The sequence below is a fragment of the Girardinichthys multiradiatus genome, chromosome 1, assembly GCF_021462225.1.
Source record: "Girardinichthys multiradiatus isolate DD_20200921_A chromosome 1, DD_fGirMul_XY1, whole genome shotgun sequence".
Lineage (NCBI taxonomy): Eukaryota > Metazoa > Chordata > Actinopteri > Cyprinodontiformes > Goodeidae > Girardinichthys > Girardinichthys multiradiatus.
The window spans coordinates 34,772,733-34,786,339 of NC_061794.1; the positions used below are offsets into that span (position 1 = coordinate 34,772,733).

Below are 13,607 nucleotides of genomic sequence, written 5' to 3' on the forward strand. Positions count from 1 at the left end.
ATCAGCATCTTCATAAAGCTTGGCAGACAGAACTGTGAGGTCTTTTAAACACTTGACAATTGATAAAACACAGTGGACCAACACCAATATGAACCGTCTCCCTAACCCATCACTGACTGCAGAAACTTCAAACTGGGCCCTAAGTGACCAAGATAAACCTATTTGTTTCTTATGGTGTAGAGTGTATGTGGTGGCAACCAGGTGAAGAGTACAAAGACAAGTGCGTCTTGCCTACAGTGAAGCATGGTGGTGGGAGTGTCATGGTTTGGAGTTGCATGAGTGCTGCTGGCTGTGGGGAGCTACAGTTCATTGAGGAAACCATGAATCCCAACATGTACTGTGACACACTACAGAAGAGCATGATCACCTCCCCTCAGAAAATGGGCCGTTGGGCAGTACTCCATCATGATAACGACCCTCCAAGATGATTACTGCCTTGCTAAAGAAACTGAGGGTAAAGGTGCTAGACGGGCCAAGCGTGTCTTCAGACCTAAACAATCCTCAAACAGAAGGTGGGGGAGCGCCATGATGTCGTCATGAAGGGACTCCATACCCAAGTTAAGGCACTGTTGGAAAATAATGGTGGCCATACAAAATACTGACACTTTGGGCACAATTTGGACACTTTCACTCAGGGGTGTAAATGCTGTGTAGAATTATTTTGAGGGGACAGTAAATTTATACTGTTATACAAGCTGTATGCAGAATAACTTGAATCAAAGTATCATATCTTCAGTGTTGTCCCATGAAAGGATGCAATAAAATATTTACAAAAATGTGAGGGTTGTATTCACTTTTGTGAGATACTGTACATCAATGTATGTAATAAATCTATAGGAGAATAACTTTTCCGCTAGATTTACATAAATGTAATATTTCAGTTATATTCTATTTTTTAAGATGCAACTGTATTCCAGGAATTGTCTATCTTTGCTAAACTGTGGGATAGTTTAAAGGGTCAGCAATTGAGAAGGAAACTTGAACAGTCTGTTTCTTTTACCTAAATACCACCAGGGGGCAACGCTGAGCTGTTTGCCTGAGGGCCAGAGGCAGTCTGAGGGCATAGCTGGCAAAACTGCATTAATAAATCACTACTCAGTGGAAGAAAGACAGAAACGTTGTTTTATTAAAAAAAAAATATTTTGCACAACACGCTCAAACAAACAGCAGGGGCAAACCAGCAACCACAGCAATTGGTTAAAAAACATCTTAATCTGGATATTTTGTACATTTCAACCAGAAGACATAAGGGTTTTGACAGCTGGAGCATTGGAAATCTGACGTCCATAAAAGCTGAAGAAGAATCACAGCACCGACAAGAGACACCTGCAGCTCCCAGCCCATGCATTGTGTTGTTTCAGACTAATGGCTTTTCTCCAGCTGATCAGACAGCTTGATGGATCAGAGGGAACCAGAGAGGCAGCTCGAAGCTCTGCAGGGTTAGCACAAGGACAGGAGTTCACCAACATGTTCTCCATCACTGCACAGGCGCTCGCTGATGGCTGCATCCTAAACCAAAACACACAGGGCTGGAATCTTCATGAGGTGGTCCCAAAAAAGCAGAAAAAAATTGGAAAAGTTTAAAAAGACGGGACTGAGTGAAGCATTCTTCCTTTACCCCCCCCCCCAGTCCAATGAGGATAAATGTCCCACTGAATCATCAGTATTATGTGTAATTTCCATATAAATGAGGTTCATTAAAACGAGAGTACTTTCCTGTTTAACGAAGCTCATTTGAAATTTTATATCTAATAAGACATTTAATCCCAGACTTGCAGACTAATAGCCAACAATTAGTAGGACAGGAGCTTGCGTGTGAGAGAGAGATGGAGAAAGGAAGAGAGGGATTTAATCTCTCAGAAGTATTGTAGCCCTTCGGTATTATTATCACTGATTGTCCCAAATACGAAAATTGGACACCAGCTGCTTTCCCAGTCTGGTTTATTTACAATGACCCACCAAGCTTGGAGACATAAAATGCTCAGGACCCTCCTGGTCATTTAAGGGGGAGCAGAGAAGAAGAACATGTGTGTGTGAGGTGTGCAATAGAGCAGGTGTAGACTTATGAAAGGGGAGGGTGTAGATGGGATGGAAACATCTGGATTGATCTAAATAAGCACGAATGAAGAGCTGCCAAAATTATTTTTCAAGATGAAAAATTGGACCAATGGTTTGGTCAAATTTTTATCTGAATACCAGAGAACATGTAGTGACAGTTTTTAAATAAATGTCTGTTGTTGCCAAATAGAACGTAAAGTAAAACTCCTTTTAAATAGGGGAAAGGTGACATAAAGAGGTAATGTTTAGTGTCACAGATAAAACAAGGTTATGGTATGAAAGTAAAAGACACACTTCAAAATGTAGGAGTAGAATTATAAACAGCCTAATTGTACCTATGTCCCACCACTATTTAGAGTATGCATGCCTATAGTGCCTTGCAAAGAGTATATATCCCTGAAAATTGTCCACACTGTGTAATTTTGCAACCACAAATTTCATTGAGTTTTTATGAATCAACACACTCTTGGCATTCTGTTGATGAGCTTCAAGAGGTAGTCACCTGAAATGGTTTTCAGTTCACAGATGTGCCCTGTCAGATTTAATAAGTGGGATTTCAAGCCTTATAAATGAGGTTGGGATCTACAGTTGTATTGTGCAGGAGGTGGATACAGTACACAGCTGATAGTCCTACTGAATAGACTGTTAGAATTTGTATTATGGCAAGAAAAAAGCAGCCAAGTAAAGAAAAACGAATGGCCATCATTACTTTAACAAATGAAGGTCAGTCAGTCCGAACAATTGGGAAAACTTTGAAAGTGTCCCCAAGTGCGGTCGCAAAAACCATCAAGCGCTACAAAGAAACTGGCTCACATGAGGACCGCCCCAGGAAAGGATGACCAAGAATCACCTCTGCTGCGGACGATAAGTTCATCCGAGTCACCAGCCTCAGAAATCGCAGGTTAACAGCAGCTCAGATTAGAGAACAGGTCAATGAGTTCTAGCAGCAGACACCATCTCTAGAACAACTGTTGAGAGGAGTCTGTGTAAATCAGGCCTTCATGGTAAAATAGCTGCTAGGAAACCACTGCTGAGGACAGGCAACAAGCAGAAGAGACTTGTTTGGGCTAAAGAACACACGGAATGGACATTAGACCAGTGGAAATCTGTGCTTTGGTCTGATGAGTCCAAGTTTGAGATCTTTGGTTCCAACCACCGTGTCTTTGTGTGGCGCAGAAGAGGTGAACGGATGGACTCTACATGCCTGGTTCCCACCGTGAAGCATGGAGGAGGAGGTGTGATGGTGTGGGGGTGCTTTGCTGGTGACACTGTTGGGTTGGGGATTTATTCAAAATTGAAGGCATACTGAACCAGCATGGCTACCACAGCATCTTGCAGCAGCATGCTATTCCATCCGGTTTGCGTTTAGTTGGACCATCATTTATTTTTCAACAGGACAATGACCCCAAACACACCTCCAGGATGTGTAAGGGCTATTTGACTAAGAATGAGAGTGATGGGGTGCTGCGCCAGATGACCTGGCCTCCACAGACACCAGACCTGAACCCAATCGAGATGGTTTGGGGTGAGCTGGACTGCAGAGTGAAGGCAAAAGGGCCAACAAGTGCTGAGGATCTCTGGGAACTCCTTCAAGACTGTTGGAAAACCATTTCAGGTGACTACCTCTTGAAGCTCATCAACAGAACGCCAAGAGTGTTCGGAGCCGTAATCAAAGCAAAAGGTGGCTACTTTGAAGAACCTAGAATATAAGACATATTTTCAGTTGTTTCACACTTTTTTGTTCTGTATATAATTCCACATGTGTCAATTCATAGTTTTGATGCCTTCAGAGTGAAGCTACAATATTCATAGTCATGAAAATAAAGAAAACTCTTCGAATGAGAAGGTGTGTCCAAACCTTTGGTCTATACTGTGTATATACACATATATATATATATATATACATACACATATATATATATATATATATATATATATATATATACATACACATATATATATATATATATATATATATATATATATATATATATATATATATATATATATATATATATATATATATATATATATATATATATATATATATATATACACATGTCGGAAGATGGCGAGTATATATATATATATATATATATATATATACCCACATATACTCGCCATCTTCCGATGATGGCATTGAGGAATAATAGCTTCCGTAAATAAGGCGCCCTGGACACTGAAGGCTTAAACACGTTGTTCATTCCTCGTACTCGTCGTATTCCGCTTATCCGGGACCGGGTCGCAGGGGCAGCTGGGTCAGCAGAGAAACCAAGACCTCCCTCTCCCAAGACACCTCCTCCAGCTCCTCCGGGGGGAACCCAAGGCGTTCCCAGGCCAGCCGAGAGACAGAGTCCCTCCAGCGTGCCCTGGGCCGTCCCCTGGGCCTCCTCCCGGTGGGACGTGCCTGGAACACCTCCCAAGGAAGGCGTCCAGGAGGCATCCGGTATAGATGCCCGAGCCACCTCAACTGGCTCCTGTCGATGTGGAGGAGCAGCGGTTCTACTCCGAGCCCCTCCCGGATGGCCGAGCTCCTCACCCTATCTGTAAGGGAGTGCCCGGCCACCCTACGGAGGAAGCTCATTTCAGCCGCTTGTATCCGGGATCTCGTTCTTTTGGTCATGACCCAAAGTTCATGGCCATAGGTGAGGGTAGGAACGTAAACCGACCGGTAAATCGAGAGCTATGCTTTTCGGCTCAGGTCTCTCTTCACCACAACGGACCGGCACAGTGCCCCCGTTACTGTGGCAGCCGCACCGATCCGTCTGTCGATCTCCCACTCCATTCTTTCCTCACTCGTGAACAAGACCCCGAGATACTTAAACTCCTCCACTTGAGGCAGGAACTCCCCTCCAACCTGAAGAGGACAAGATATGTCTTATATTCTAGGTTCTTCAAAGTAGCCACCTTTTGCTTTGATTACTGCTCTGCATACTCTCAGCATTCTGTTGATGACTGCTACAAATCTCTGATTCGATGCAATCTGCTGGGTTTCCTTAGACAGAAAAACCTTTTATCCAATTTGAATAAATAACTGAATCTGACTGCCCTGTTCAATGATTAGGATTAATTGGAATGTATGTACCTGACTTTTGCGAAGTGCCTTGAGACGTGTTGTGAATTGGCGCTATATAAATAAATTGAATTGAATTGGTTTGGGTGTTAGTCTGAACTTTGACTGGGCCATTCTAACATATAATTATACTTTGATTTAAACGATCCCATTGTACCCCTGGCTGTATGTTTAGAGTCCCTGTCCTGCTGGAAGATGAACCCCCACCCAGCTCTCAAATCTTTTGTTGGCTTTCTTCCAGGATTCTTCCAGGATTACCCTGCAATTTACTCAATCAATTTCCCCATACTCTTACCAATTTTCCTGTCCCTGCTAGAGAAAAGCACTCCCACTGCATGAAGCTACCACAAAAATATTTCACAGTGGGGATGGTGTGTCCGGGGAATGTGCAGTATTGGTTTTCCATCACACATGGCAGTTTCCATGCAGGCCAAAAAACTCAATGTTGGGCTTATCTGATCAGAGCACCTCACTCCAAATGTTTCGTGTGGCCCCTACATAGCCTTTAGCAAATTGCAAATAGCAAACAGCACATTTGTGCCTTTTCTCAACAATGGCTTAATTTTGCCACTCTCCGGTACAAATGCCAGATTTGTGCACTGCACCACCAGTAGTTGTCCCGTCAACAGATTCTCTTATCTGAGCAACTCTTCTAGAGAACAGGGGCATCTTGCCTGCTTCTGTGATCATCTCCTTGATGCCTTCCTTCCTTGGCTTGGAACTTTAGGTGGACGACCATTTCTTGGTAGGTCATTTTTGGATTATGGATGTGCAGCCCTCTGTGAGGTGTTGAAAGTTTGGGATATTGTTTTATATGCCAATCCTGCTTAAACGTCTTCACAACTTTCTCCCTGACTTGTCTGTTGTGTTCCTTAAGTCTTCATGATCCTGTTTGTTCACTAATTCTTTCTAAAAACACATCTGTGGCCTCCACATAACAGCTGGATTTATACTGAGCTTTAATTACATACAGGTGGACTCAGTTTACTAATTATGGGGCACTTCAGAAGGCTATTAGTTGCACTGGATTTCATTTAGGGGTATCAGAGTGAAGGGGCTGGATATGCCACTCTTTTCCTGTTTTTGATTGTAAAAAAGGTTGAAAACAATGTATCAGTTTCCTTTTATTTTGCAATTATGTGTTACTTTGTGTTGGTTTATCACATAAAAATAAAATTCAAAAAGTACTTTAAATGTTTGGATGTGATGTGAATAAATATAAGAAATTTTAAAGTTTATCATTACGTTTGCAAGGCATTGTAAGCTCTGTAACTTAAAAAACGACATCATTGTCTGGGCTGAAAAGGTGAAGAGACACCAGAAGGAAGTAAAGCTCCGGTATGCTCAATCCTGATTAAGTTCCTAAAATGAAAGCCAAAGAATAAAATACATTTTATTTCCTCTATGTCACTGAGAAGACTCTTCATTACATATATAGTAAAACTAGATATTGGCTTAGATTCTAATTTCACTGTCATCTATGTGTATTTGCTGCAAAAACAACGCTTTCATACCGCAATACCCAACCATTGCTAAAAAGAACCATGCATATGCATTATTAGATTTGCAGAAGAGACACCTTATGCATAGTCGTCCTCAATGAAATGAATTTAAGACCTAAAATTTCTAAACGATCCAACATCTGAAGAAATAATGATCAGAACTTAATTTCCACTTATTGTTCAAACCACTTTTAATAAAACTTAATGGTCCTTATTAAATACTTGGCGGTCTCATGAACAATTTGTATTGAATTGCAACTTTAACGGCAACCATTTCACAAAAACAGACACAGAACAAATATACTGAATGCCAGCAGATACAAACAGATCAGATTAGGCAAATGCATGCTGCTGTTGTGTTAATCAGATCACCAAGAGGTTTTCAATGCCCTTTTCAATCTGATTAAACAATAAATCTCATGAAACCGGATCAGCTCAGTCTGCTCTCATGCAGCTGGTTGCAGCCTGTTTTAAACAGTCGTTAAATGTAAGGGGCTAAACAGACTGGACAAATTGCACATGATCATCTTATACATAACAATTTACTGGTTAATTTGGCTGACCGCTCAATAAAGTTAATTTTGTTGATCTTGAAACAATATGCTGCTCTCTTTCTGGTTTGTTTGGGGTTGTTGTCTTATTGAAAGATCTGTTTAAAGGCCATTTCCTCATTAGGATAAAGCAAAATGACCCCTTTAACTATTTCAGTGTATTGAAACTCCCCAGTATGTGATAACAGGCCCAACACCATACAACAAGGATCATCACCATAGCATGATGCACCAGCTACCATGCATCACAGTATACTGTGGCTTGAATTCACTGTATAGGACTTGTGTGACAAAATGTCTGCGGCCTTTAGTCTCAAAAAGATCAATCTGGCCTTTTTCAGTCCATAAACATACCTCTTTATACCATGCTGTCTTTTCAGCAGCTTTTGACACATATTTTCTTTACACTGGCTTCTAACTCTTACAGTAGTCTCAAGTTTTTTTATTGGTCATATTGGCCATTTTCTGATCTACTTGAATAGTAATTTTCTGTTGTCTTCTAAGTCTGACCACTTTTGCTTTCCATTTAAAATCAGCTGAGATCATTTTAGCTGTGCAGCTTGTTTTTTTCTGTGCACCTTCATAGGTTTTCCCCTCTCCACTCAACTTCTTCATAAAAGTATGCCGTTCTTAGTTTGCTTATTTAGTTTGGAACTACATACTTTACTCAGGTTTTCAGAGGAATGCACCATAACCAGCATGTACAACATTTGCTACCTTTGTCCTAAAATAAGGGCAACCTTCTTGGCACCAGTTTTTTTCACAGAATGAATGTCCTCAGGTATTGATACCCACATTGCTGTTATTTTAGACACACCTTGTTCAATTCATGATTCATTTACAAAGAATCAGCAGCATGCATATCATGACCCTGCTGGTTTTCTATTACTCTACTACACATACAAGTCAGGTGTTTGCCATGCAGCAATATCAAAGTCTACCAAAAACAGTGATTAATCTGGTTAGTGATGTTGGACTACTGTTATTTCAAACACCAATGTAAATGAGAAATATAAGGAATCAACGATAACACCATGATCATATGAAGCTAATTATGATTTGTATATGTGCACTTTCTGCATCAGCATGCAGCTGTGCAACAACAAGCTGTGGATCTGGAAGGTGAGCGCTTAACAAGCACACACACATGTATAACCACACGATTCAGTCAGTAAATGGGACAGCTGACAGCACTGGGTCACGTGAATTTACACAGTCTCATCAATCCCTTTGTTGCCTAAACTCTCTTGGGACCCAGTTTGTGCACTGAGATGGTGAACACGCAGTCCTAGACACCATCTTACTTCCTAAGGCATTACATTTCCTTTGGAGAGTTTTTTTTTTTTAATCAGGAACTTTATGGTCCCCTGAGGCTTTCAAGCCAGCAATTTAACAACTGCCCCCATTTCTGCTTTAACTGCTCAGTCATGTTGTATTGATTTTGCATTGTATGATGCTGAGGGACATGTCATAAACAGAAGTTGATGAAGTTTGTTGGTAATTTTAAAATGGGACTTGAGCTTCAGGTTGTCAGAAGACTTCAGATAATAACAGCAAGGTGTAATAAACTGCTAAACCATTTTTTCTTAAATAATTTTTCACTGACTTAATCAAATGTCAGGAAATCTAAGAAAAAACAAACTGTAAAACATGACGTTCTGTTCTCTAAAATGTCATTTGAGTTTTGATTTGGTTGTTTTCACCTCCGGGCCACTTGAGAAACGCCTTGGGCAAGAGACAGTTTTCACAGGCCAAGCTGATGTTTTGAAATGTTGTGTTTTATCTTATTAGCAGCACAAAACCAACCTGCTCTGTATCCTGTCTCATTATGAGAATAATTAGGCCTATATTTAGTTGCGCAGCTGACCGCTCAAATTATCTCCACATACAAATCTGCCAGTGCTCTCTGCATAAGGTTCCGCACACGTACAAGTGCAAACGTATGAATGTGTGTGTGTGTGTGTGTGTGAACCCGTGCGTGTTGGGAGATGTCCCACTACCTCCCTGAAGGCTCGTCACTACCTGTTTGGAATTTTAAACAGCTTCCTCGTTCTTCTCACCTTCCCACAGCTCTCTCTGCAGTCCTCCCTGAAACAATGTCTCCATAATAAAGTGTTTTCCACCAAATAAAGCACTGCCGCCCTGAATCCAACCTTGGCATCTAAAGACCTAAACACAAACTGAATTAAATCAAATATATTTGTAAAGTAACATTTAAAGTATCAAACCTGACCATAATGCTGAACAATTAACCTCCCAAAATTGGCTAATGGAAACATTATAGAGATAAGAGTGACCGAATGAAAACACTGAAAACATGGCTCAAAGAGAAATGATTAAAAATCCCAAATAATTATTAGAAGCAATTTAAACAAGACGTTTGAACGTTTTTTATTATCAGCAGTAAGTGACAGTAAGACGCTGACAAATTCTGAGGGACACATCTAAAATTAACTGTTCATATGACCTAAGAGCTATAGTGTAGTGCACACAAACACATCAGATGTGATTTTTCACTTCCAAATGTCCTTTGGAGGGCTAGGTTTTTATGGATGTCCTTTTTCCCTTCATAAACAACCTCATCATTTGAAAACTGCATTTTGCATTTACTCAGATTATCTCTGAAATTGACAAAAAGGCAAAAAATAAAAGAAATGAGGCACAGATACGACAGGTAGGTCTCAATTAATGATTAGCTTTAAGTGATTGTTCTTAATCTTTGACTGAAGTGTTTGTATGTGTATATATATCTATATATATATATATAGATATCTATATATATATATATAGATATATATATATATATATATATATATATATATATATAGATATATATATATATATATATATATATAGATATATATATATATATATATATATAGATATATATATATATATATATATATAGATATATATATATATATATATATATACGTGTGTGTGTGTGTGCGCACGTGTGTAGGACAGTATTTGTGCAACAGAAAGGCAAATATTTCAATTCAGAATGATAGATAGATAGACTGACAGATTAATATTTCAATGGTATAATGGATCGCCATGCTTACCAGTAACAGATGCTGTGCTCCAGTCTGTGGTGGTGAAGAAAGAGCAGAATCTAACAGTAAAAATCTCAGGTTAGCAGTTAATCTACTTTTCTAACCTAACCTACAGTTCAGAGATATACAGGGGTTGGACAAAGAAACTGAAACACCTGTCATTTTATTGTGGGAGGTTTCATGGCTAAATTGGACCAGCCTGGTAGCCAGTCTTCATTGATTGCACATTGCACCAGTAAGAGCAGAGTCTGAAGGTTCAATTAGCAGGGTAAGAGCACAGTTTTGCTCAAAATATTGAAATGAACACAACATTATGGGTGACATACCAGAGTTCAAAAGAGGACAAATTGTTGGTGCACGTCTTGCTGGCGCATCTGTGACCAAGACAGCAAGTCTTTGTGATGTATCAAGAGCCACGGTATCCAGGGTAATGTCAGCATACCACCAAGAAGGATGAACCACATCAAACAGGATTAACTGTGGATGCAAGAGGAAGCTGTCTGAAAGGGATGTTCGGGTGCTAACCCGGATTGTATCCAAAAAATATAAAACCACGGCTGCCCAAATCACGGCAGAATTAAATGTGCACCTCAACTCTCCTGTTTCCACCAGAACTGTCCGTCGGGAGCTCCACAGGGTCAATATACACGGCCGGGCTGCTATAGCCACTCATGCCAATGCCAAACGTCGGTTTCAATGGTGCAAGGAGCGCAAATCTTGGGCTGTGGACAATGTGAAACATGTATTGTTCTCTGATGAGTCCACCTTTACTGTTTTCCCCACATCCGGGAGAGTTACGGTGTGGAGAAGCCCCAAAGAAGCGTACTACCCAGACTGTTGCATGCCCACAGTGAAGCATGGAGGTGGATCAGTCATGGTTTGGGCTGCCATATCATGGCATTCCCTTGGCCCAATACTTGTGCTAGATGGGCGCATCACTGCCAAGGACTACCTAACCATTCTTGAGGACCATGTGCATCCAATGGTTCAAACATTGTATCCTGAAGGCGGTGCCGTGTTTCAGGATGACAATGCACCAATACACACAGCAAGACTGGTGAAAGATTGGTTTGATGAACATGAAAGTGAAGTTGAACATCTCCCATGGCCTGCACAGTCACCAGATCTAAATATTATTGAGCCACTTTGGGGTGTTTTGGAGGAGCGAGTCAGGAAACGTTTTCCTCCACCAGGATCACATAGTGACCTGGCCACAGGTGACCAGGTGTTTCAGTTTCATTGTCCAACCCCTGTAGATTGTGACAGAAACAAAAGATCCTGGATACAAGCCGCTGAAATGTACTTCCTGTGGCTATGCTCAACCTCAGTGTCATAATAGAACCAATCTTCCTGACCCACATGCAGAATCACTCTAGGACACAGGTAAGTTTCAAAAGTTTAATTATCTCAAAAGGCAAAACTGTCCTTTTAATTCTCCCAAAGGATGCGTTCTCTGGTCGTCTGGTCCAAACTCTCGGGCTTGTGATCTCCAGGTAGAACATCTAAAGGGGGGTTCTTGGGGCACAATCCGTAGGCAGCGTTCCGGAGGGTCAGAAGGTGTGCTTCCAGTAAAGTTGGAGCGCAGGCTGGAGGATAGTTGGAGCTTGCAGAGGCAGCTGGTAGCTGGGTTCAAGGGATTCTCTGTCTGAAGGTGAAGGAAGTGAATCCGGAGTTGTGATCCACACAACCTGAAAGCATCAAAAAACACAAGCTTAGGTTACTGCAATGTTTGCACAAAGACTTTACAAGGTTTCAACCATGAACTTGGAAACTGGTATCTCAGAGGCATGAGTTACCACTCAACGTGGAGCATCAGGCGAAGAATGCTTGTCCTGCTGCTCCTTAAAAACGCACACCACGACCACCAGCAAAGCCACTCTGGGAAGACAGGAAGACCCACACACACACACACACACACACACACACACACACACACACACACATTAGCACAACACAGATTGTGACACTCACAGGTAAAGTGAAGAGGTCAAAGCAGAGCTACTGTTCCTCTGCATCAAAAGGGTCAGTTGATGGTCGTTCAAAGTTTGAATAAGATGCATCCTTGCCACCAACCTTTGGATGTTTTTTCTGGGGCGTCACAGTGGGAGATGACCCCAAGGCAGACCAAGAGCTCACTTTGAACAATTGTATTAACTGTCACTCCTCCTGTCAGATGTTGTTCTAAATGTTTCCAGGGTTGCCTACTTAGGGCAGGACCTAGAGTTCTCTGTTAATTAATTAAAAGAATAATTTAAAAGTAAAACATTGTCTCTCTATCTCCTTGATCACTTCACTGAGTGATCTACTGTGTTTGTGGCTGAATAAAGAGCAACAGCAACCTAATGCAAAAATAGGTGCAAATTCCTCCCATCTACTGGATTTAGCAGAGATATTTGCACCTGCACATATTTGGTGCAATCTGCCGTGTGAATCGAGTGAAAGAATAAAGAAAATAGCAAATGCAAAAAAATAGCATAACATTGTACAGACAGCATTATTACATAAGGTTCTCTCCGTGTACTTTATCTTCCCACAAATGAAAATTTCTGCTCGTATTCTTCACCTTTCCACATGTCAAACATTACAACATACAACATACATTTTCAGCTCAAATATCTCCTATTTCCTCTTTGTGTGTCTTTAACATATTTAGGTTTTTCTCTTTTTGGCAACAGGCACCATTTCTTTTTTTCTGTGATCATGTTCCTGCATCTTTTCAGACTTCTTCAAACTGTACTCCACAATCCAATCATTTTGTCTCACTTCTCTCTTCTTGCATCCTCATTGTTATTGACACTGTAGGATCCCTTTTTGTCTCTGGCCCTTTTTTTATATGTATCTGTCCGTGTATCTGTGCTGTTGTCTGGTGTCACCATGGTGACGGATTTTGGAGCTCTCCGTCCTAGTTCATAGGCCACCAAGCTTCCATGCTGTTGCTCATCGTCGACCCTGCCAAATCGCATATGGAGCCCACATATGGGTCTCATCCATAAGAGATATGTGGCCCGAAGAAATCTCAGCCCCTCCAGCGAAACAGGACCAGTTTATTTAAGGATGCGGGATGTGAAGTGACATTTAGTATTTGTCTGCTCATAATCAAATGGGAGAATATGCAATAAATACAAGCAGGTGTTTGATATAACCAGATATTTATGATGCAGAAAGGTTAATGGTCAAGTATGGTTTTTTGCGAGGATATTTGATTCTTTGGAAAACCAAAGTGAAAATAAAGATTCCGACCCTTAAGTTAATTATTAGAAAGAGGAACTTTATGATTTACCATTTTAAAATATATATCAACCCTAACCCTATCCTTATTGTTGTGCAATAATATGCTCAAATTATTTTAAATTTAATAAAATAATTT

At 40.7% G+C, this 13,607-nt stretch overlaps 2 long non-coding RNA genes across 2 annotated transcripts; both read right to left on the reverse strand.

Annotated features, from left to right (window-relative positions):
• Positions 1-1,104: 1,104 nt before the first annotated feature.
• Positions 1,105-10,379, reverse strand: LOC124875537. Its single transcript, XR_007040049.1, has 2 exons — positions 10,250-10,379; positions 1,105-1,536 (listed from the first exon to the last, which is right to left on the reverse strand). It is a non-coding gene; the product is annotated as an uncharacterized LOC124875537 (long non-coding RNA).
• A 1,369-nt stretch (positions 10,380-11,748) lies between these two features.
• LOC124865403 lies at positions 11,749-13,048 on the reverse strand. Its single transcript, XR_007037577.1, has 3 exons — positions 12,840-13,048; positions 12,037-12,118; positions 11,749-11,928 (listed from the first exon to the last, which is right to left on the reverse strand). It is a non-coding gene; the product is annotated as an uncharacterized LOC124865403 (long non-coding RNA).
• Between the last annotated feature and the right edge of the window lie 559 nt (positions 13,049-13,607).